At 36.0% G+C, this 22935-nt stretch overlaps 1 pseudogene; it reads left to right on the top strand.

Moving 5' to 3' along the window:
* The first annotated feature begins 19645 nt into the window (after positions 1-19645).
* On the top strand, positions 19646-19739 carry LOC137242973 (U6 spliceosomal RNA; annotated as a pseudogene).
* Positions 19740-22935: the final 3196 nt, after the last annotated feature.

Here is a 22935-nt window from a genome sequence, read left to right as displayed (position 1 = left end):
ACAGTTCATGCACTTATTTACGGTATCTTTGTCACATTCTTTTGTTTTGTGGTTTCCCAGACAATTTACACAGACCTCTTCATTTTTACACTCGGTGGCTTTGTGGTTAAAGCCTTTGCATCTATAGCAGCATAACACACTAAAGCTGGAGACATTGGTGCTTTATCGGTAACCGTATCGGTAACCTTATAACAGCTGATTCGACCAATCTTATGAGAATCAATGCAATCGATTATTGGTACCGCTAAAGTCGTAGCCGTATCGTAGCCAACCAATTGGGTTTTGGTTTACCGTCGTAACGATAAACAGCTGATTACGTTAGGGATACGGATACAGCGATACGACATACGGCACCAATGACTCCAGCTTTACTCCGACGTATACCTTGCATCTGTCCCATCCAATATTATTTTATCACTTGGTAGTACTTTCGGAAGTGTTTCACAGTCGGTTTCAATAGTAGCATTATAAAAATTCCTACCATTTCTGTTCACCTCATATATTTAATAACTTTAGGTGGCTTTTTTCAAATATTTCGTTCTGCATTCTTAGTTTTTCCAACAACTACTTTTCTTCATGCTTGAAGTTTATTCTCGATATTTCATAGTCGTTGCCAATTTTGTTTTCCAATGTGTTTTTTAATTTGCTTTGTTCTTCACTATTTTCACCTTCAATCACCACAATACCGTTTCGCTTGTCTTCTATGTTTGAGATCTTTAAATTTTTTGGGTCAATTCTTTTATTTAGATCCTCTTTTATTTTGCCAATTTTTTGGGTCGCTTTTGGCCTTATAATAATTGGTGCGGTTTTTTCACATCTGGCAACACTTTGTTTTTTACGACCTCTGAGAAAGACACTTGGCAGCATTGTTTATTGCTCTCTATTTTTTTGACTTCCCCACATACTTTCTCACTTTCTTTAGTATTCTTTGTAAGTTCTTCGCATATCTTTTCCCTTTGTGACTTGAAATTTTCAGTTATTTTAGATAGATTTTTCATTTTGTTCACACTTTTTTCACAGGACTTTTGGGCAATTATCATTGCTTTTACCCGTTCGGTATACCTTGCCTCAATAGCTTCCAGCAATTTTTTCATTTCATTCACATTGTTTTTTATTGTTTTTTCGAGCTCGCCTTTATATTCGTTCAGGTGTATCCCATTTAACTTAAACTGTCTCCTGTATTTCTCTCATCGCCATATCGACATTTTGTATAAGTTAATTTTACATAGATTTTCCGTTCATTTAAATTAAACAAGTTACATTTAAACACGACGACTCTTTATTAATTAACAATTTGGATCATTTAGTTTTACAATTATATTTATGACGATGCAACTCGCCTTTTACATGTCCACTTTTATAATGCTGATCAATGACCAAGGACTTTTTGTTCGCAGTTGCTGATTTTCTTTTTCAAATTTACTGCGCATGTCCCAACAACTAAATCGATGCTCACAACTGGTGGAAACTGGATTAATTCACCTTCAACTAACCTATGCTATTCTTGCAAAGGTGACGGTAGCTTTGTACTTGATAATCTTCATTATCGCTGGAAATATGAACAATAGGCAACGGTATGGGCAATTTGTTTGTTTGTTGCTAATAAGTGCAAAGATGCTGACTGCGTTTGAATGTAGCAGTTGCTAGACGCATTGAAACTTTTACCGCCCAACCAAGCATTAAATCGGCTGGTTTAACTTAGCCCAGCATACAAAAATGTACAGCATGGTAGATCGGTTAGAAAATGAGACCTTAAATTATATAAACAAGGCAATCATCGCACATAAATTTTATCATATCACTTGTGTTGAGCATATTGGTGGCATACTGGTTCGATCCCGCGCATTTATTTGCCAAGTGATACACCTTTCCACACACTGCCTGGCATCTTATTCCTGATGCACCCTTTAGTGCATTTTTACATTTAGCACATTTAGGCTTTATTGGGTCCGGATTCCGGATTCTGCATTTTCGCATATAAAGTTTCTATACTCAGTTGAGCAGAGCTCACAGAGTATATTAACTTTGATTGGATAACGGTTGGTTGTACAGGTATAAAGGAATCGAGATAGATATAGACTTCCATATATCAAAATCATCAGTATCGAAAAAAAATTTGATTGAGCCATGTCCGTCCGTCCGTCTGTTCGTTAACACGATAACTTGAGTAAATTTTGAGGCATCTTGATGAAATTTGGTATTTAGATTCCTGGGCACTCATCTCAGATCGCTATTTAAAATGAACGATATCGGACTATAACCACGCCCACTTTTTCGATAACGAAAATTTCGAAAAACCGAAAAAATGCGATAATTCATTGCCAAATGCGGTTAAAGCGATGAAACTTGGTAGATGGGTTGACGTTATGACGCAGAATAGAAAATTAGTGAGATTTTGGACAATGGGCGTGGGACCGCCCACTTTTACAAGAAGGTAATTCAAAAGTTTTGCAAGCTGTAATTTGGCAGTCGTTGAAGATATCATGATGAAATTTGGCAGGAACGTTACTACTATTACTATATATGTGCTAAATAAAAATTAGCAAAATTGGATGAAGAACACGCCCACTTTTTAAAAAATTTTTTTTTTAAATTCAAATTTTAACAAAAAATTTAATATCTTTACTGTATATAAGTAAATTAAGTCAAAATTCAACTCCAGTATTGATATGATGCAACAAAATACAAAAATAAAAGAAAATTTCAAAATGGGCGTGTCTCCGCCCATTTTCATTTAGTTTGTCTAGAATACTTTTAATGCCATAAGTCGAACAAAAATTTACCAATCCTTCTCAAATTTGGTAGGGGCATAGATTCTATGACGGTAACTGTTCTCTGTGAAAATGGGCGAAATCGGTGGAAGCCACGCCCAGTTTTTATACACAGTCCACCGTCTGTCCTTCCGCTCGGCCGTTAACACAATAACTTGAGCAAAAACCGATATATCTTTACTAAACTTAGCCCACGTACTTATCTGAACTCACTTTATCTTGGTATAAAAAATGGCCGAAATCCGACCATAACCACGCTCACTTTATCGATATCGAAAATTACGAAAAATGAAAAAAATGCCATAATTCTATACCAAATACGAAAAAAGGGATGAAACATGGTAACTGGATTGGTTTATTGACGCAAAATATAACTTTGGAAAAAACTTTGTAAAATGGGTGTGACACCTACCGTATTAAGTAGAAGAAAATGAAAAAGTTCTACAAGGCGAAATCAACAGCCCTTGGAATCTTGGCAGGAATACTGTTAGTGGTATTGCATATATAAATAAATTAGCAGTACCCGAAAGATGATTTTCTGGATCACCTGGTCCACATTTTGGTCAATATCGTGAGAACGCCTTCACATATACATCTAAGGGCCACTCGCTTTTAAAACCCTCATTAATACCTTTAATTTGATATCCATATCGTACAAACACATTCTAGAGTCACCCCTGGCCCACCCTAATGGCGATATCTCGAAAAGGCGTCCACCTATAGACCTAATGCCCACTCCCTCTTAAAATGCTCAGTAACACCTTTCGTTTGATACCCATATCGTACAAACATTCTAGAGTCACCCCTGGCCCACCCTAATGGCGAAATCTCGAAAAGGCTTCCACCTATAGACCTAATGCCCACTCCTTCTTGAAATGCTCAGTAACACCTTTCGTTTGATACCCATATCGTACAAACATTCTATAGTCACCCCTGGCCCACTCTAATGGCGATATCTCGAAAAGGCGTCCACCTATAGACTTAATGCCCACTCCCTCTTAAAATGCTCAGTAACACCTTTCGTTTGATACCCATATCGTACAAACATTCTAGAGTCACCCCTGGCCCACCCTAATGGCGATATCTCGAACAGGCGTCCACCTATAGACCTAATGCCCACTCCCTCTTAAAATGCTCAGTAACACCTTTCGTTTGATACCCATATCGTACAAACATTCTAGAGTCACCCTTGGTCCACCTTTATGGCGATATCTCGAAAAGGCGTCCACCTATAGAACTAAGGATTACTCCCTTTTGAAATACTCATTACCACCTTTCATTTGATACTCATATCGTAAAAACACATTCTAGAGTCACCCTGGCCCACCCTAATGGCGATATCCCGAAAAGGCGTCCACCTATAGACCTAATGCCCTCTCCCTCTTAAAATTCTCAGTAACACCTTTCGTTTGATACCCATATCGTACAAACATTCTAGAGTCACCCTTGGTCCACCTTTATGGCGATATCTCGAAAAGGCGTCCACCTATAGAACTAAGGATCACTCCCTTTTAAAATACTCATTACCATCTTTCATTTGATACCCATATCATACAAAAACATTCTAGAGTCACCCCTGGCCCACCCTAATGGCGACATTTCGAAAAGGCGTCCACCTATAGACCTAATGCCCACTCCCTCTTAAAATGCTCAGTAACACTTCTCTTTTGATACCCATATCGTACAAACATTCTAGAGTCACCCCTGGCCCACCCTAATGGCGATATCTCGAAAAGGCGTCCACCTATAGACCTAATGCCCACTCCCTCTTAAAATGCTCAGTAACACCTTTCATTTGATTCCCATATCGTACAAACACATTCTAGAGACCCCCCTGGTCCACCTTTATGGCGATATCTCGAAATCGCGTCCACCTATGGAACTAAGGATCACTCCTTTTCAAAATACTCATTAACAGCTTTCATTTGATACCCATATCGTACAAACATATTCTAGAGTCACCCCTGGTCCACCTTTATGGCGATTTCTCGAAAAGGCGTTCACCTATAGAACTAAAGCCCATTCCCTTTTAAAATACTCATTACCACCTTTCATTTGATACCCATATCGTACAAACACATTCTAGAGTCACCCCTGGCCCACCTTAATGGCGATATCTCGAAAAGGCGTCCACCGATAGACCTAAGGCCCACTCCCTCTTAAAATGCTCAGTAACACCTTTCATTTGATACCCATATCGTACAAACAAATTCTAGAGTCAGCCCTGGTCCACCTTTATGGCAATATCCCTAAATGGCGTTCATCCATAGAACTATGGCCTACTCTCTCTTAAAATACTCTTTAATACCTTCCATTTGATACACATGTCATACAACCACATTCCAGGGTTACCCTAGGTTCATTTTCCTACATGGTGATTTTCCTTATTTTGTCTCCATAGCTCTCAACTGAGTATGTAATGTTCGGTTACACCCGAACTTAGCCTTCCTTACTTGTTAATTATGATTTTCGCAATTCTTTTACATTTATTATTTCAAAAACTTAGCGACATAAACAATTTAAGCGTCTATTTCGCAGGTTTTATTGATTAATAAATTCAATCACTGGATTAAACACCTCTCAGGTTAAAAAATACGTCTGTCTTCTTCAATAACTTTCAAACTGAGGCATAGCTAAGCTCTCAGCTATCCCTAAAACTTTTGATCAGATAATTACATACCAGCTTCAATATCTGTGTAACTCTTTAATATCACCTTGTCAACATGGTTTTGTGCGTCGGAGATCAACAACTACCAACTTGCTTGAATTTACGTCATTTGTTATGATTGGTTTTTTAGATTGCAAACAAACATATGTCATTTACACCGACTTTAGTAAAGCATTTGACTCTGTTAATCACGAGCTTTTAGTTCACAAACTTGATCTTCTGGGCTTTCCAACGCCCTTATTAAGTTGTTGTTGTAGCCATAAGGTTGCTCCCCGAAGGCTTTGGGGAGTGTTATCGATGTGATGGTCCTTTGCCGGATACAGATCCGGTACGCTCCGGTAACACAGCACCTTTAAGGTGCTAGCCCGACCATCTCGGGAACGATTTATATGGCCACAGTAAACCTTCAGGCCATCCCTCCCTCCCCACCCCCAAGTTCCATGAGGAGCTTGGGGTCGCCAGAGCCTCGTCTGTTAGTGAAACAGGATTCGCCGCGGATAGGTGAGGTTGACAATTGGGTTTGGAGAAGCTGTATATTGCGCTGGCAACCTGAAGGGTTGCGCTACACAGCCCCTTTAATATGGTATTTTAGTCGCCTCTTACGACAGGCATACTTACCGCGGGTATATTCTGACCCCCTAACCCGCTGGGGGTCCCTTATTAAGTTGGATTTCAAGTTATCTTGAAAATAGGGGTCAACGAGTTTTCTTCAAAAACAATCTTTCAAAGTCGTTTGATGTAACTTCTGGCGTGGCCCAGGGTAACCATTTGGGTCCATTACTTTTTACCCTGTTCATTAATGACTTACCACAGGTTATCTTACATTCTAGAGTTTTTATCTATGCACATGATGTAAAACTTTGTTACACATATCTGCCTTCAAATTTGTCCTGTATTGATCAGCTTCAGGCCGATCTTGACTCATTTCAAAGCTGGTGTACTGCAAATTTACTTTTTTTGAATTGCTCTAAATGTAAGCAAATGACTTTTCACCGGGTGAAGCCGGGCCTGGCATCTTTTATACTTAACGGTAACCCTATGAAGCGGATATCTGTTGTAACTGATCTAGGTGTTTTTTTTTTGATGCGAAATTAAGTTTTACCATACATATTTCAACCACTATAAACAAAGCAACTGGTGTACTAGGATTTATCAAACGTTGGGCTAAAGAGTTTGATGACGAAGCACTGCTACAACAACAACAACCCTTATTCACCAATATTCTTTATTCCTCGCTGGTACGTACTATTCTGGAGTACTGTTCATGTGTTTGGTCTCCAATCTATCAAATCCATATAGATCGGATTGAGTCGGTCCAGAGACAGTTTTTAATTTTTGCGTTACGAGGTCTCAACTGGGAATCAAGTACTCATGTTCCACCATACATGAATATGCTTCTTATAATTAATTTGACATCTCTAGAGAATCGTAGTGTATTACTCCGCATTATGTTCATTCACAAGCTCATCATCGTGATTGACTCCCCAGACCTAATCAGTATGTATGTATGTATGTATTTATTTGAAAATTTGTTCCTAGCACAACAATTTTGACAAATTATTTAACAGTGCTAGTCATGAATAGCATGAGCTATAAAAATTGAACATTTATAATAATAATAAATTAGATTAATCAAATTAAATTAAATATAACGGACAATAGTGAAATATTTATGTATGTAAATGTAAATCTTAAAACTAAAGAAAAGTAATTAATAAATATTAAAAGACAGCAGTAGTGATGATAACTTTTGGCTGGTTATAGATTGAATAGTATTTAACAAATAAAGAAAGAAGACACAGAGAAAGGAAAAGGACTTAAAAATGAACATTTTAACAACAACAATTTGAGATCCAGTTTAAGAGTCGTTAAAAAATGATGTTAGCTCTTTTTTGAAGTGCAGAGCATTACTTAAGAGTCGAAGACTTGTAGGTAGCGAGTTCCAAAGACGTATTGCAGTAACAAAGAATTGGCGCTCAGAGGTTAGCGTGCGGTATCTGATGTGCTTAAGAAGAAGCACCGATCTTGATGATTGCAGAAAAATAAGCTTACGATATAGATAGTCAGGTTCCTTCGTGTGTATCAATTTATGGAGGAAGGACAGTGTTTTGACTTTTAAAAGATTTTCGAAAGAAATGTTTAGCAACCTTTCAGCATGTTGAGATACGTGGTTAAGTCTTTTCAACCCATAAACATATCTAGCAATGTTGTTGTAAACAACATTTAGTTTGTTCTTACACAGATAGTCACAGTTTGAGTAAATCACACAACCATGGAGTAGCGAGGTATTAAGTACGCTTTAGCCAGAAGTAGTCTTATACTAGGTTCAAACACACACCAAATTGGCAATTTATACTATTTGGGCAATTTATTACGCAATTTATCATATAATAAATTGTAATAATAAATTGCCAATTGAAAAAAAATTGCGTAATAAATTGTTTCAAACTGCAAATACAACCTTGTAAAGTGTGTTTATTGAGTAGATTTCAACGTCAGTTGCGCATGGCTGAACTATATGGTTGGCTCATTTCATCAGCTGATTTTATGTCTTTCATTTCACTGGAGTAGGGATTGTCAAAAGAAGATGGCAAACTCAAAATGAAACCAAAACATTGAACACATTTTCTTACAACACACAAAAATTTCAAAGTTTTATGTTTTCATTCCATTTCATTCGCCTAATACCAACACGCACATTTTGACAGTCTGAACAAAGGTATCTTCTTGCTGTAGAGATGAGCCAACCAGCTATCAAATTACTATTGTGTAAGCTAAATCGAGTTGTATGAACAGCACTCAATTCAAATCGAAATTTCCTCAATTTATTTTTCTGTTTGAACATAGTATTATGTGCAAAGGCGTGAAATACTGTGTTAACCATAGTGTACGAAGCATTCCATACACTTTCCCAACCGTTCTAAAAATATGGTCTTTCCATGTCAATGTTTTGTTAAAAATTACACCTAAGTTTTTCGCCGTATCTACATATTCTATAACGGTATTGTCGAACACTACATTCTCTAAATCATTAGTGGGAAAAGACCTTCTATGAATAACAATACATTTTGACTTATTCGGGTTTATACATAAGCCATTCATATTAGCCCATGAAAATATTTGATTCAAATCGTGGTTTAAGTTACTTATGCACAAGCTAGTTTGATCACGAGGACAACACGTAAACAATTGCACATCATCAGCGTAGATATGAACATTACAATACTTAAGGACATCGGGTAAGTCATTGATATACAGAACAAATAACAGAGGACCCAGGATAGAGCCTTGAGGGACGCCTCTTAAGACATGTAGGAAGTCAGACTTTTCACCATCTACACATACTGCTTGAGTTCTATCGCCAAGATATGATCTTATAAGGGCAACTGCATGACCAGAGAAGTTAAATAAGTTTACCAGCTTCCTACAGAGCAGAGTGTGGTCTACAGAATCAAAAGCTTTAGAGTGGTCAAGAAGTGTTAAGAAGGCAATGTAACTTTCATCCACTCGCTCACGAATTTCTTCTGTCACAGATAATAGTGCCGTTGTACAGCTCCGCTTTGACCTGAAACCGGACTCTTCTGTCTGACAGGAGCTTGTATTCATGTACATATGATACGATTTTCCCATGTAGAATACGTTCAACGACCTTAGAGAGGAAAGGGAGTATGGCTATTCGTCGATACTCATTATTTTGTTTACGGATTGGAATAACTTTTGCAGCTTTCCAGTATATTGGGAAGACACCGGTCGTCAAAATTGAGTTGACCAAGTAGGTTATGTTGGGAAGGATTTTGGGAAGAATGACTTTTAAAAACTTTGAACATATACCATCAAGCCCCATTGCGTTAGACTTCACAGAAAGTATGGCTCGGACAACATCACAATTATCGACACAAACAAACTCGAAAGGGCTAGTGTCAACATTAACACGCACGGAGTAGTTATCAATACACACGTTGTCGGCTGAGTTTGGTAGTCTTACAAAAGTATTATTTATTTCGTTGATGTCGACATCAGGGGGATGAGACAGGTCACTTTTGGGCTTACCAATTCCTACTTGTGGCGGCCACCGTGGTGTGATGGTAGCGTGCTCCGCCTATCACACCGTATGCCCTGGGTTCAACTCCCGGGCAAAGCAACATCAAAATTTTAGAAATAAGATTTTTCAATTAGAAGAAAATTTTTCTAAGCGGGGTCGCCCCTCGGCAGTGTCTGGCAAGCGCTCCGATTGTATTTCTGCCATGTAAAGCTCTCAGTGAAAACTCATCTGCCTTGCAGATGCCGTTCGGAGTCGGCATAAAACATGTGTAGGTCCCGTCCGGCCAATTTGTAGGGAAAAATCAAGAGGAGCACGACGCAAATTGGAAGAGAAGCTCGGCCTTAGATCTCTTCGGAGGTTATCGCGCCTTACATTTTTTTTATTTTTTTTTAATTCCTATTTGTTTGGTTTTGTTCCACTTTTCTTTTGTATTCAAATCAGAACTAAACTTATACTTAAAATAATTTGCCTTGGCCAGCCTTATGGCTTTGTTTGCAGTAAGCCGAGCTGTTTTAAAGCAGCTATGCGCTTCGACTGTTTTGTACCTTTTCCACCGTGAGTAGGCTTGGTTACGAAGGTGGATAAGGTGTTTTAATGTAGCATTGAACCAAGGGCTATTCTTGTATTTAGGTGTTTTTATTTTTAGTGGAACGTGATCACCGAATAACTTATTTATATTATCCTGCAGAAACTTTGTCTGGTCATCAACCGATGTTAACGTACGAATCAAGCTCCATTCAACCGACTCAATGGACTCAGCAAGAGAATAATAATCTATACTTCTGTAATCGCGATACGCGAACGAACTTGGCCTACATGATGTTTGGAAGTTGTAGTTTAGGAATATCAGGTAGTGTTTTGAGAAGCAGGAGGCGGATAGTTGCGTGTAGTGAATCATTTTATGAAGATCATTGACAAAAAATATATCTAATAGAGAAGAGTTAGTATTTGTGAAATGCGTTGGTATAGCACAGTTTGTGGGAAAAAGTCCCAGAGATTCCATGCTTTGTTTTAAAGTGACATCCACCAGTAGGTTACTATTAAAATCTCCAGCGATGATAATATTGTCATAGTCTAATAGTAACGATTGAAGAAATTCAATAAACGCGGAAAAATCTACTAGTCGATTCGGTCTGTATGCACAGCCGATAAGAAAGCTACTATTATTATCAGAAAACATATGAACAAACACATATTCCACAGGATCACCTGGACTAGAACAACAACACAATTTACAGGACATACTACTTTTTACATATATCGCAACACCACCACCATGACCACTTCTATCAACTCTGAAAAGTTGGTATCCATTTATCTTCACCATATAATTTCTATGAAACGAAGAAAACCATGTTTCTGAAACACATATGACATCAATATCGGAGCCTTCTGACAGAAACCTCAACTCGTCAAGCTTTTTATAAAGGCTTTGCGCATTGATATGAATAACTTTCAGCCCGTTGGCTTTTTTGCTGACTATGCGCAACAAAGTAGATAGACAGTCTTTGGAACTCGGGGACTCATTATCGGAGACCAACATTATAAAAATAATTAAGTGAATGATTTACACTGAATTTGGCTAACAACATAATTAATGATTTTGTGATGTTGTAGGTGGAGAAAAAGACAGAGAAGGAATGGATTAGAAGAGAGCAAAGAGAAATATTTATTAGCAGGAGGCTGTTAGTTAAGCCTTTGGTGGCCCTCCAGGGCGTTTTTCGCAACCGGCGTGTTGTCTTCACGAAAGGAAATATTGTTTTCCGGGTCGAGACTCTCGAGAAAACTCAGGCTGGGGACTGTTTCGGGTCGGTCGCTGATTTTTCGCTTTATATGCACCATACCCCGCATTGTGAACACCGATGAAACCGTTCTCCTCTTCTTTAGATGGATCGCAGCCTTGAAGATCTCATAGTTGTTTTTGGTCAGCGATGCATTAACAAAAATAGGCTCATTGGAATTTATTCCCACATGCACGAGTCGCAGCCATTTGGTGTTGTTGTGGCGCCTGAAGCTCGCAATCGTTTTCAACAGCGTATTTCGGTCCGCGGGTGTGTAAAATTTAATGATAACGGCCGGATCAACCGTACCGGGGGGTAGTTTACGTTTCGGCCGAAAAACACTTTTTAGGGGGGGTGGCTGTAAGTTTAGCGTGAAGCAGAGGTGGTGGAAAATCTTTTGTAAGTTTTCCCCTTCCTCGAAGGGAATCCCATGAACTCGGACGTCGCATGCAGCAATTTGGAGTTCTTGCTTAGATATAAAGTTTTCCTGCTTACATACTCTCTGTTTTAGTGTGGCTATTTCATTTTCGAGGTGGCCAATCCTCTCAAACATACCCTCCATGCGATTAATTCTACCACTTAACTCGTTTAGCTCCTTCTTCAGGCCTTCAAATTTATCTTCCAGTTTTCTGCATGTAAACTCCATCATACGCTTTTCTGCTTCCATTATTTTATTGGACAACGAGTCATTGACCTTTATGAGCCGTTGGTCGATTGTACGGATGAGCTTAGGAGATGATTCGCTTAGACGAGGAGCCTTTTAAATTATTTCAGCTTATTGCCCAAGGTGTCGCCACAACGCTTTCCAGAATTTTGAGACATGGTGTTCCAAAAAAATACTCCGAAAAATAGATGAGTTGGAACCACATGAGTTGGCAGCACAGGCGTAGATGGTATAATTTATTTTAGGCTATCAACCGATAGATGGCACGAATGCCATTGTTGAATTATTGAAAGCTTTCAGCACAGGAATTGGCGGGAGATTTTCTGTTGTTGGTAGCTATATTATCAAACTTTCTTTGCTGTACCACTGTTGTTATTGTATTATGACAAATATACTTGTGATTCTCATAAAATTCACTACAAATGATGAGTTTCAGCTGCACTCCGTGCTCCACACTTTGGGAGTTGCTAGAGATTTTGATACTTTTGAAAGTTTATCTTAAATTCTCGACAGAAATGATAAAATTTTTGAATTATTTGCAAACAACTACTACAACTACAACTAAATTTTGGTGTTCCTGCTAGGGCCTCCAGACATTTTGTGGCTTTTCATTTACCTCTATGCCGGCAAAATTTTGCCAGAAATAGTCCCTTGCGTCATTGGTGCTCGCGTTGCAATGATTTGTATAACTGCATTGGCTTTGAATGTTCGTTTGCCGCTTTACATACTGCCATACTCTTAGGTTTAGCCTAAGTTATTTTTTTCTTATGCAATGCGATGTCAAATTTTTATAACATATTGTAACGAATTTTGAGATATTCGGCTTATTTTACACCTTCTACTAACGTTCGTATCGCTAAATTGTTGAATAAATAACTCCAATATTCACTAATGCAAAATGGTCTTTATTAGACTATTTTTAAAGTACTTCACAATAACATTTATACATCGCAACCAATAGCGTGCTTAAATCAAACTGCTCCCTGACTACTCAGCTTTCGCTGCTTTTATATACTTTCTGTTGTCTCGTCCACCCATTTCTACAAGGTCTAGTAACTTCTAGAAATTCATGCTTTGTTACTATCCATATATGTACATGTATATTTGTAGTTTATAGTCTCTCGCATAGTCATATGCGTGTGTATGTGTGAGTACTACTTCGACTGATGACTACACCTGTGTGTTAGTTATCTCTTCGTTGCCTTGTATGTATGTGGGTAAATGATGATTAATATTAACCGAATATATCCCCGGCTGCAAATCATTCAATAGGCATGGCCCGCCTAACACCCTGCATAAGGGGTTGGCTGTCTGGTCAGCGACATCCCGCCACCTTCCTATAAGGCGAAACGGCCTAGATGCCAGCCCTAAACCGCTCAGCCACATAGTCGGTCCCTACGGAATTCGGCTAAGCCCTCACACCATCACCAAGATGCCTACCGTAGTAACCGTGTACTTAAAGTCCATCTGGATTGGAAACTTCGGAGTAACGAAGATATTATATGTCTATAAACTGCGCTCTACCTTTACAGTTTTGTTTCTGATAAGCTGTTAACAACACCTATGCTAACATTTTTATACCCAGCTGTACTTGTGCACGGGGTATTATAACTTTGATTGGATAACGGTTGGTTGTACAGGTATAAAGGAATGGAGATAGATATAGACATATATCAAAATCATCAGTATCGAAAAAAAATTTCATTGAGCCATGTCCGTCCGTTAACACGATAACTTGAGTAAATATTGAGATATCTTGATCAAATTTGGTACATGAGTTTATCTGCACCCAGAATAGATTGGTATTGAAAATCAGCGAAATCGGATGATTACCATGCCCACTTTTTATATATATAACATTTTTGGAAACAAAAAAAACCTGATTATTTAGTAAATAATACATCTAGAATGTTGAAATTTGACGTGTGGGCTGATATTGAGACTCTTGATAAAAACCTCAAATTTAAAGAATTGGGCGTGGCACCGCCCCCTTTTATGAATACGCAATTTTCTATGTTTCGGGAGCCATAACTCGAAAAAAATGAACGAATCGTAATAATATTGGGTACACAAATTTTACCTATAGCAGGAAATGTTTCTAGCAAAAATGGACGAGATCGGTTAAAGACCGCCCAATTTAATATAAATGACTTTAAAAAGGGTCGTAGGCAAAAACAATAAGTTAAATCTTAGCGAAAAATTGTTTTTTAACAATCGTATTTTGTGCCTTTATAACAAGAAATAGGAAAAAATTCAAATCTTGAAAAATGGGCGTGGCACTGCCCCTTTCTTACAATTCATTTCCCAACGTCTCTGGAGCCATAACTCGACGAAAAATTTGGTGTTTAGCAGGAAATATTTTCAGTAAAAATGGACTAAATCGGTTAAATCGCTTTTGTAAAAGTGCGTATGCGTAGATGCAGGTAATAAACTATTTCCAGTAAAAGTTGGAAAATTTCGTTAATAACCCTGCCCTTTTTTTGTAATAACGCTTTTTAGTGCAATGGCAGTTGTGTGTTTATGTTTATTGCTCTGTTATATCTTTGTTTTAAAATAAACAGTAGCGAAATCCCCAAATCTGAAGGAAAACTGCATTATTACCCGCTCAAGGTCATTGGTGTTAGCCTCTGTATCCTTTTTGCTTCTTCCCAAAAAAAATAATTACCTTTTATTACACATTACTGTAGTAAATAAAAAATTAAAAAAATAATGTCAGCTGGCTACCACTTGTTTGTCAGAAAGCTTTCAAAGTCTTGGTTTTGATTTTTGTATTCGTAAAAACGAATTTACTCAAATTATATAAAAATCTCAAGTGGTGATAAAAAGCTAACGAATTTGAATAAAGTGTGTTTATAAAATGGAAAATATTAATAAAGGTATGTAAAATCAGGAACAACAAACTTTTTTCTGAAACAATAATAATCTTTAATATATTTTTGAGTTTAAATAAGCCGTGTTGTGTTTTAATTTTTGTGAGTTTTTTCTGTGTTAAATAGAATATAACTAAGTTGGATCAAATAGGATCAATATAAATTATATAGGTAATTTCAGCTAATAGTGTCCTCTTTAATGCAAATGTTATTTTATCTGCAAGAGTTTGCAAGCGAGGCTACAATTTTTCAGAGCAAGGTGTAGTCAAAAATGGCGAAATTTTCAAAGTTTGGATTGATAATAAAAAAGATTTTGTTGCGGTGTTCGATTGCGTTGTTGGAAGATTGAAAAACAGCTATGGGGAGGAAGAAATTGAATCAATAAAAAACAAGGTTAAAATTTTTTGTAGAAACGCCAGTAGAAGGTGGCAGAAACACAGTCGAAGTGGTTAGAGTGCGAGGCAGAACTTCTCAAAACCGTTACTGCAAAGCCTCGAGGCCGACCAAAACTCCAATATGATATGGTTTGCGAAAGGCAGAAAAGAAAAATAGCGTCTAAAGTGTCATTAGAACAAGAACACAAATCAAATTTATTGCTTCATGCTGCTTCGATTTCGGCGAAACACTCAAAAGAAAAATATCTTCATTATGTTCTCAATGCAGTGAACAAATCTCCTTGTAGGCCAAGTAAGATAAAAAATAATTGATTCGAAGGTTGTGCATCCAATACCTTTGTCTCCTGGGGATGCTATGGCTTTTCTATTGGAGAATAATTTCACAAAACAACAATATAACAACATTCGGCAACTTAGCAAGTCTCGTAATTGCGATATTTATCCCCACTATAATAAGTTGTTGGAATATAAGTCACAATGGAATACAAATAACAGAAACTGCAGCAGTTGTTCCATTACAAAATTTACTCAACCATACCGTCAAACGAATTTTGTTACTCCAAGAAGACGTTCTGCTCCAGTTTAAAGGAGATAATACACTAACTTTAATTTTAAGCTATGGGTTTGATGGCTCTAGTGGACATAGCCAATTAAAGCAAAATTTTTTTGAAAATACTCACGAGTCATTTGATCAATCGTTATTTCTGACGTCAATATTTCCCTTAAAATGAGTCAAATGATACAAGATTTGATATAAACTATAGTCTTAACATGACTCTTATCGATGGAAAAGTTTTAAACGTTTTAACTGATACGAAATCTACCCAAGTTTGTGCAATATGCGGTGCTGGACCAAAAATGTTTATGTCAGTTAAGGACTTGAAATCTCCATGTTTTGAACCTAGATCGGATAGTTTGCAGTACGGTATAAGTCCATTGCATGCATGGATTCGTTGCTTTGAATTTATCCTTCATCTTTCTTACATACTTGATCCGAAAATATGGCAAGTAAGAAGCAAAGAACATAAAGAGCAAATAGAAAAAAAGAAGCGGGAAATTCAAAAACATTTCTGGGACGAAACGGGTCTACATGTCGACAAACCCAAGACAAACGGAAGTGGTAATACCAACGACGGTAACACAGCGAGCAGGACATTCTCAAACGCAGAATTGTTTGCTTCATTTACTAAAATAGATTTAAGTTTTTTAAAACGCTTACACATAATACTCGTAGCAATATCGTGTGAATACGAAGTAAATACCCAGTTATTTCAGAGCTACTGTGAGGAAACAGCAAAATTGTATTTTCAGCTTTACGATTGGAATCCGATGACACCAACTCTTCATAAACTGTTAGTGCACTCTTCGCAAATATTGAAGTTTACGATACTGCCACTCAGTGTTTTAGGCGAAAACGTGTCGGAAGCGCGTAACAAAATTTATAAAAGTGATCGTATCGGAAATGCCAGGAAAGATTCAAGAAAGCACAATATGGAGGATGTTTTCGGCAGAGCTATGGACTCTTCTGATCCACTATTATCTTCGTTACGGAAAAACAATAAAGCCAAACAAAAATTGTCTCTGCCAGCTGCAGTAGTCTCCCTTTTAAGAATGCCTGACATCTGTAATGAATGAGAATTACCTTCCACCTCAAAAGCGGCACTAAGCGAGACTCACTACGAATCTGATGAGGACCTTTATGAATCTCTTTATTCACTCGAACTTGAAACTGATCATTCTTTTGATAATTGTAACGGTAAGATTTTAAAAACACATTTCAAATAAAGAAACTTTAAAGTAATATAATTTCAGATATAGATGTTCCTGATGCAGAGTCGCACTTTTAGGTTTTGATTTTGTGTTTTTTCGAGTTCAATAAATATTGTTTATATCGAAATATATAAAAAACTATCCTGTTTGAAATTAAATTTAAATTTATAGTTTCCACTTTGTATGGCAGCAGTAGTGAAAAATGGGCGTGGCCCGCCCATTTTTGCCACAAGACGTTATTTTCATCTATAAATACCCCATGCAAAATTTTAGACCGATAGCTTAACCCCAACTATTTTATTCCTCAAAAATTCAATTTTGAACCAATGTGCAATGGGAGGAAAGCTGTTCTACTCAAAGCACTATGAAACCCACCACCGCTTTCGGAGGGGTCAGGGGTAGTTTTTCGGTTTTTCATGTATGTATATCTTTTTTCGCCTTCGGATCATTGATGCTGAGATCAAAACGGGTCTTTTGACATCACTGCCGATATTTGAGACGCGTATTAGCAGTCGACCGTTGTTCTAGACTTTTACCAATTTTTCTTATATACTTTTTTCGTTCGCAAAACCAGAATTTAGTTGATATTTTTACATGTTGTATTATTTTTTATACTCAGCGTGCTTTGCACACAGAGTATATTAACTTTGTTTGGATAACGGTTGGTTGTACAGGTACAAAAGTAGACTTCCATATATCAAAATCATCAGTATCGAAAAAAAAAATTTGATTGAGCCATGCCCGTCCGTAACTTCCATGTCCGTATAACTTGAGTAAATTTTGAGGAATCTTGATGAAATTTGGTATGTAGGTTCCTGGGCACTCATCTCAGACCCCTATTTAAAATGAACGAAATCGGATTACAACCACACCCACTTTTTCGATATCGAAAATTTCGAAAAACCGAAAAAGTGCAATAATTCATTACCAAAGATGGATAAACCGATGAAACCCACATAGTTCACCTTATGACGCAAAATAGAAATTAGTAAAATTTTGGACAATGGGCGTGGCGCCGCCCACTTAAAAGAAGGTAATTTAAAAGTTTTGCAAGCTGTAATTTAGCAGTCGTTGAAGATATCATTATGCAATTTAGCAGGAACGTTACTTCTATTACTATATATGCGCTAAATAAAAATTAGCAAACTCGGATGCAGAACACGCCCATGTTTAAAAAAAAAATATTTTTAAAAGTCAAATTTTAACAAAAAATTGAATATCTTTACAGTATATAAGTAAAATATGTCAACATTCACCTCCATTCAAAATACAAAAATTAAAGAAAGTTTCAAAAGTGGCTCCGCCCTTTTTCATTTAACTTGTCTAGAATACTTTTAATGCTATAAGTTGAACAAAAATTTACTAATCCTTGTGAAATTTGGTAGGGGCATAGCTTCTATGACGGTTACTGTTTTCTGTGAAAATGGGGCGAAATCGGTTGAAGCTACGCCCACAAATATACACATATATTTACTAAACTTCGTTCACGTACTTATCTGAACTCACTTTATCTTGGTATAAAAAATGGCCGAAATCCGACTATGACCACGTCCACCTTTTCGATATCGAAATTACGAAAAATGAAAAAAAATGCCATAATTCTATACCAAATAGGAAAAAGGGGTGAAACATGGTAATTGGATCGGTTTATTGACGCAAATTATAACTTTAGAGAAAACTTTGTAAAATGGGTGTGACACCTACTGTAGTGTAAGCAGCCAACAATTCAATTTAATCCAAAATATTTAAATCAGTCTAATATTCTAACCTGCTACAAAAATAGTCTAAATGTTCATCAACACATAAAAATGCATTTGAGAATTAATACTGACACAGCCATTAATAAACAGACGTGTACAACACACAACCAAACGAATTTAATTCCCAGCAATTTGCATTCCTGCAACTTGCAAGGTTAGCATTTCCCATAAATTTTTTCATATATGTAGGTACATATTTTGTGCCGAGTAGTATGTATGTATGTTTAAGGTAGTTATGTTTGTAAGTATGTAAGCTTAAATGTAAATAGATATGTAAGAATATGTTTAGAATAATCTAATATAAATAGGCTGAATTATTTGAATAAAGAGAATTCGACATTCATAATTCAAGCAGTGAAGTCTTCTTTGTTTTAATTGCGTTAGGGACCTTTCTACATGGCGATCCTGCCTATGATTCTGTTGGCTGATTTTTAAGCCTAATTTCATAGCTGGCAAGGATACACCTTTCTACATGGCGATCCTGCCTATGATGCTACTGGCTGATTTTTCAGCCTAATGTCATAGCCGGCAGGATTTTTCTGGCTGATTACAGCCTAAGCCTTGTAAAAAGAAAAAAAAAGAGAAGGTGTTAAAGTCGGGCACCAATAATAAAAAGTGAGGCAATTACTTCAACGGAAAATACACGAAGATTAGCATATTGTGGCAATTACGTCAACGGAAAATACACGAAGATTAGCATATTGTGGCAATTACGTCAACGGAAAATACACGAAGATTGGCATATTGTGGCAATTACGTCAACGGAAAATACACGAAGATTAGCATATTGTGGCAATTACTTCAACGGAAAATACACGAAGATTAGCATATTGTGGCAATTACTTCAACGGAAAATACACGAAGATTAGCATATTGTGGCAATTACTTCAACGGAAAATACACGAAGATTAGCATATTGTGGCAATTACTTCAACGGAAAATACATTAAAATTGGAACGATATTAGCATAGCCCCAGAGCAAGAATGACACTGATCTCGTGAAGCGCACCACATTTTCAATGGTGATAAACAAGAGGAGCATGATAATTATAAGTATAATAAATACACTAGCTTAAGTATGAAGTCATTTCTTTAACCATTATTTAAAAAAAAAAAAAAAAAAATATTCGGGCAACCTAACGGCTGCCTATGGACAAGCAAAAATTATATTTTTGCTGTAAAAATTTTTTTTTCTCCGACTTATTGAGTTATGTTTCTAGAAAAGGACATACAAAATGAAAATCAAGTGTTTAGGTCATTTTCATAAGGCTCCTTAAATGTGAAAACAAAAAAATTTTTATTTTGAAATGTTTAATGATGTTTTACCAAAATACAAAAAGAGAAAAGAAAATGAAAAAAAAAAGAAAATATCATAGGAATTAACTTTTAATAGTTAAACAAAAAAAAAAAATTAACTTTATTTAACAATTCATCATCTGAAAAAAATAAAAATAAAATTTCAGAAGATTTTGTCAGAAAATTTAAAAATGTCAAAAATGTTAAATTAAACAAATTTTTCCTTAAGAACAAATATTTTTAGAAAAAAACCTTTTAAATAATAACTTTTATAATGCTAACTAGATAAAAAAAAGAAAATAATAATAAAAGTAAAATGGAATGTTTAACATAATAAACATAAAAACAGGGAAATGAGCATAAAATAGCTTTTTATTAATACCCCCAAAGAAACAGGAATAAATTTCTAATTTCTCTTTAATTTTCTCTTTCAATCATATCATCTCTTTAAAATGTCTTCGTGGACAAAAATTAACCCCATAGCTGGTTACGAGGTAGGAAAAAGAAACTCTGAAACATCAGAGAATAGAATATTAAAATATAAACCACCAGCTGAACCAGAGCCAAAAATTAACCCAAACATTTCAGATGTTTGGCTAGCAGTTTCAACCTGCGGAATCGTGCTATTGATATAATATTCAAATTAGCACCCTAAATCCTCTAAATTCAACCCAATTCCGATAAGAACAGTAAATATTACAAATGAATCACTGCAAAATGCCTCACTCAATAGAAGAATTTATTAAGACAGCTTCATTAGCACTGTCTAAGTTCAGCAATTTGCTAATTCTCAGTAGTAGCTTCTATAGAAGTTAATCAAAACAACATCTATGAAGGATGTCAAGGTAGAAGATTTATACCACAAACTTTTCGCAACATAATGCTTGACTAAAAACCTTTCGTAAGTGGAAATATGCAAAATATCTAAAGTTACCACAAGATCGGAAACTTCAAAACCAGCCAGAATGAAGAAAATAAAAAGTCACAAAGAGAACCTTATTATAAATAAAGCGCTTAATAAATAAATTTGCAATTAGACAAGTCACGCTCATTTTCATCCAAAAGGATAGAAAAATTGTAGCGTAATACAAGCAACCAGATTGTTGAGGAAGTTATTGACTTAGGACAATATTCAACCAGGCTTAAGAAAAAGACAGTTGTCCCTTAGGAGACAAATTGGTCAAGAATAATGAATACTCGAGTAAGCATTTTTAAAAATAAAATAGGTACCCAAGTTCTCGAAGATCTAATATTTGCATTAACCCCAGAAGTTATGCATGTGACAAATGTCGACAAAAATTAAAGAAATTCTTCATAAATATCATGACGATCCCATCTGCAAAGGCCACCCAGAAAATAGCATGACACATAAGATCTAATAAAAATATTGCTGGAAAATATGAAAAATGTTAAAAAAAAAAAAAGATATGAAACATTTTTGCATCCCCTGTACCCATTGGTTCAATCACTTATCACTATATAACTACTTCTTGCTCTAGCACCAACTGAATCTACCCAATCTACTGTATATGTCAATTTTCAACCAATGATGGCTGTAATCATTACCTTATTCTATACGTTTCAATTTTGATTTGAAATGGACTACCAACACAAAAAACTTTGCTTAACCGTTTGCATCTAGGAAAACCTCGCCTTTTAGAGAAGTCATAAATTTAGATAATAGGATTTTTTGATCTAGCTAAATAGATAATAGATATATAGGGCCCTGTAGAATAAGAAAAATAATTCTTTTATGACCTGTATAATAGGAAAAATAATTTTATTATGCCCTGTATAATAGGAAAAGTAATTTTATTAATGACCTGCGGAATAGAAAATATCAATAAGAAAAATATTTTTATTGATGACCTGCGGAATAGAAAGTATCAATAGGAAAAATAATTCTATAACCCTGCAGAATATAAAATACCGATAGGAAAATAATTTTATTAATAGCTTGAAATAAAAAAAACCAAAAAAAAAAAAAACCAATAGGAAAAATTATTTTAGTAATACCCTTTAGAGTAGTAAACATCGATGAACACAATAATTTTACATTAATCCCCTATCAGGTAGAAGAAATCGATGAAGAAGAAAATACTAATAATAAAAATTATGACACCTTAATCCCATCTAGAATAGGAAATGAGGATAAGCAAAAATTTAGTAGTAACATAGAGAATAGGCAAATAAAAATACACAAAAATAGACTTAAATTAGTAGAATAAGGTGTTCAACCTACAAACATTAAAATACAAAAGTAGAATTAATTTACAAAAATATAATACTCATGCATTCCACAAATGCATAAGCATTCTAAAAAAAGGGAGATGTAGTGTAAGCAGCCAACAATTCAATTTAATCCAAAATATTTAAATCAGTCTAATATTCTGACCTGCTACAATAATAGTCTAAATGTTCATCAACGCATAAAAATGCATTTGAGAATTAATGCTGACACAGCCATTAATAAACAGACGTGTACAACACAGAACCAAACGAATTTGAATCCCAGCAATTTGCATTCCTGCAACTTGCAAGGTTAGCATATCCCATAAATTTGCAGCTCATATATGTAGGTACATATTTTGTGCCGAGTAGTATGTATGTATGTTTAAGGTAGTTATGTATGTAAGTATGTAAGCTTAAATGTAAATAGATATGTAAGAATATGGTTAGAATAATCTAATATAAATAGGCTGAAATATTTGAATAAAGAGAATTCGACATTCATAATTAAAGCAGTGAAGTCTTCTTTGTTTTAATTGCGTTAGGGACCTTTCTACATGGCGATCCTGCCTATGATTCTGTTGGCTGATTTTTCAGCCTAATTTCATAGCTGGCAAGGATACGCTTTTCTACATGGCGATCCTGCCTATGATTCTACTGGCTGATTTTTCATCCTAATTTCATAGCGG

The sequence above is a fragment of the Eurosta solidaginis genome, chromosome 2, assembly GCF_040869045.1.
Source record: "Eurosta solidaginis isolate ZX-2024a chromosome 2, ASM4086904v1, whole genome shotgun sequence".
NCBI lineage: Eukaryota > Metazoa > Arthropoda > Insecta > Diptera > Tephritidae > Eurosta > Eurosta solidaginis.
Note: the sequence above shows the minus strand (reverse complement) of the source record. Positions and strands in the feature narration are given on the sequence as shown.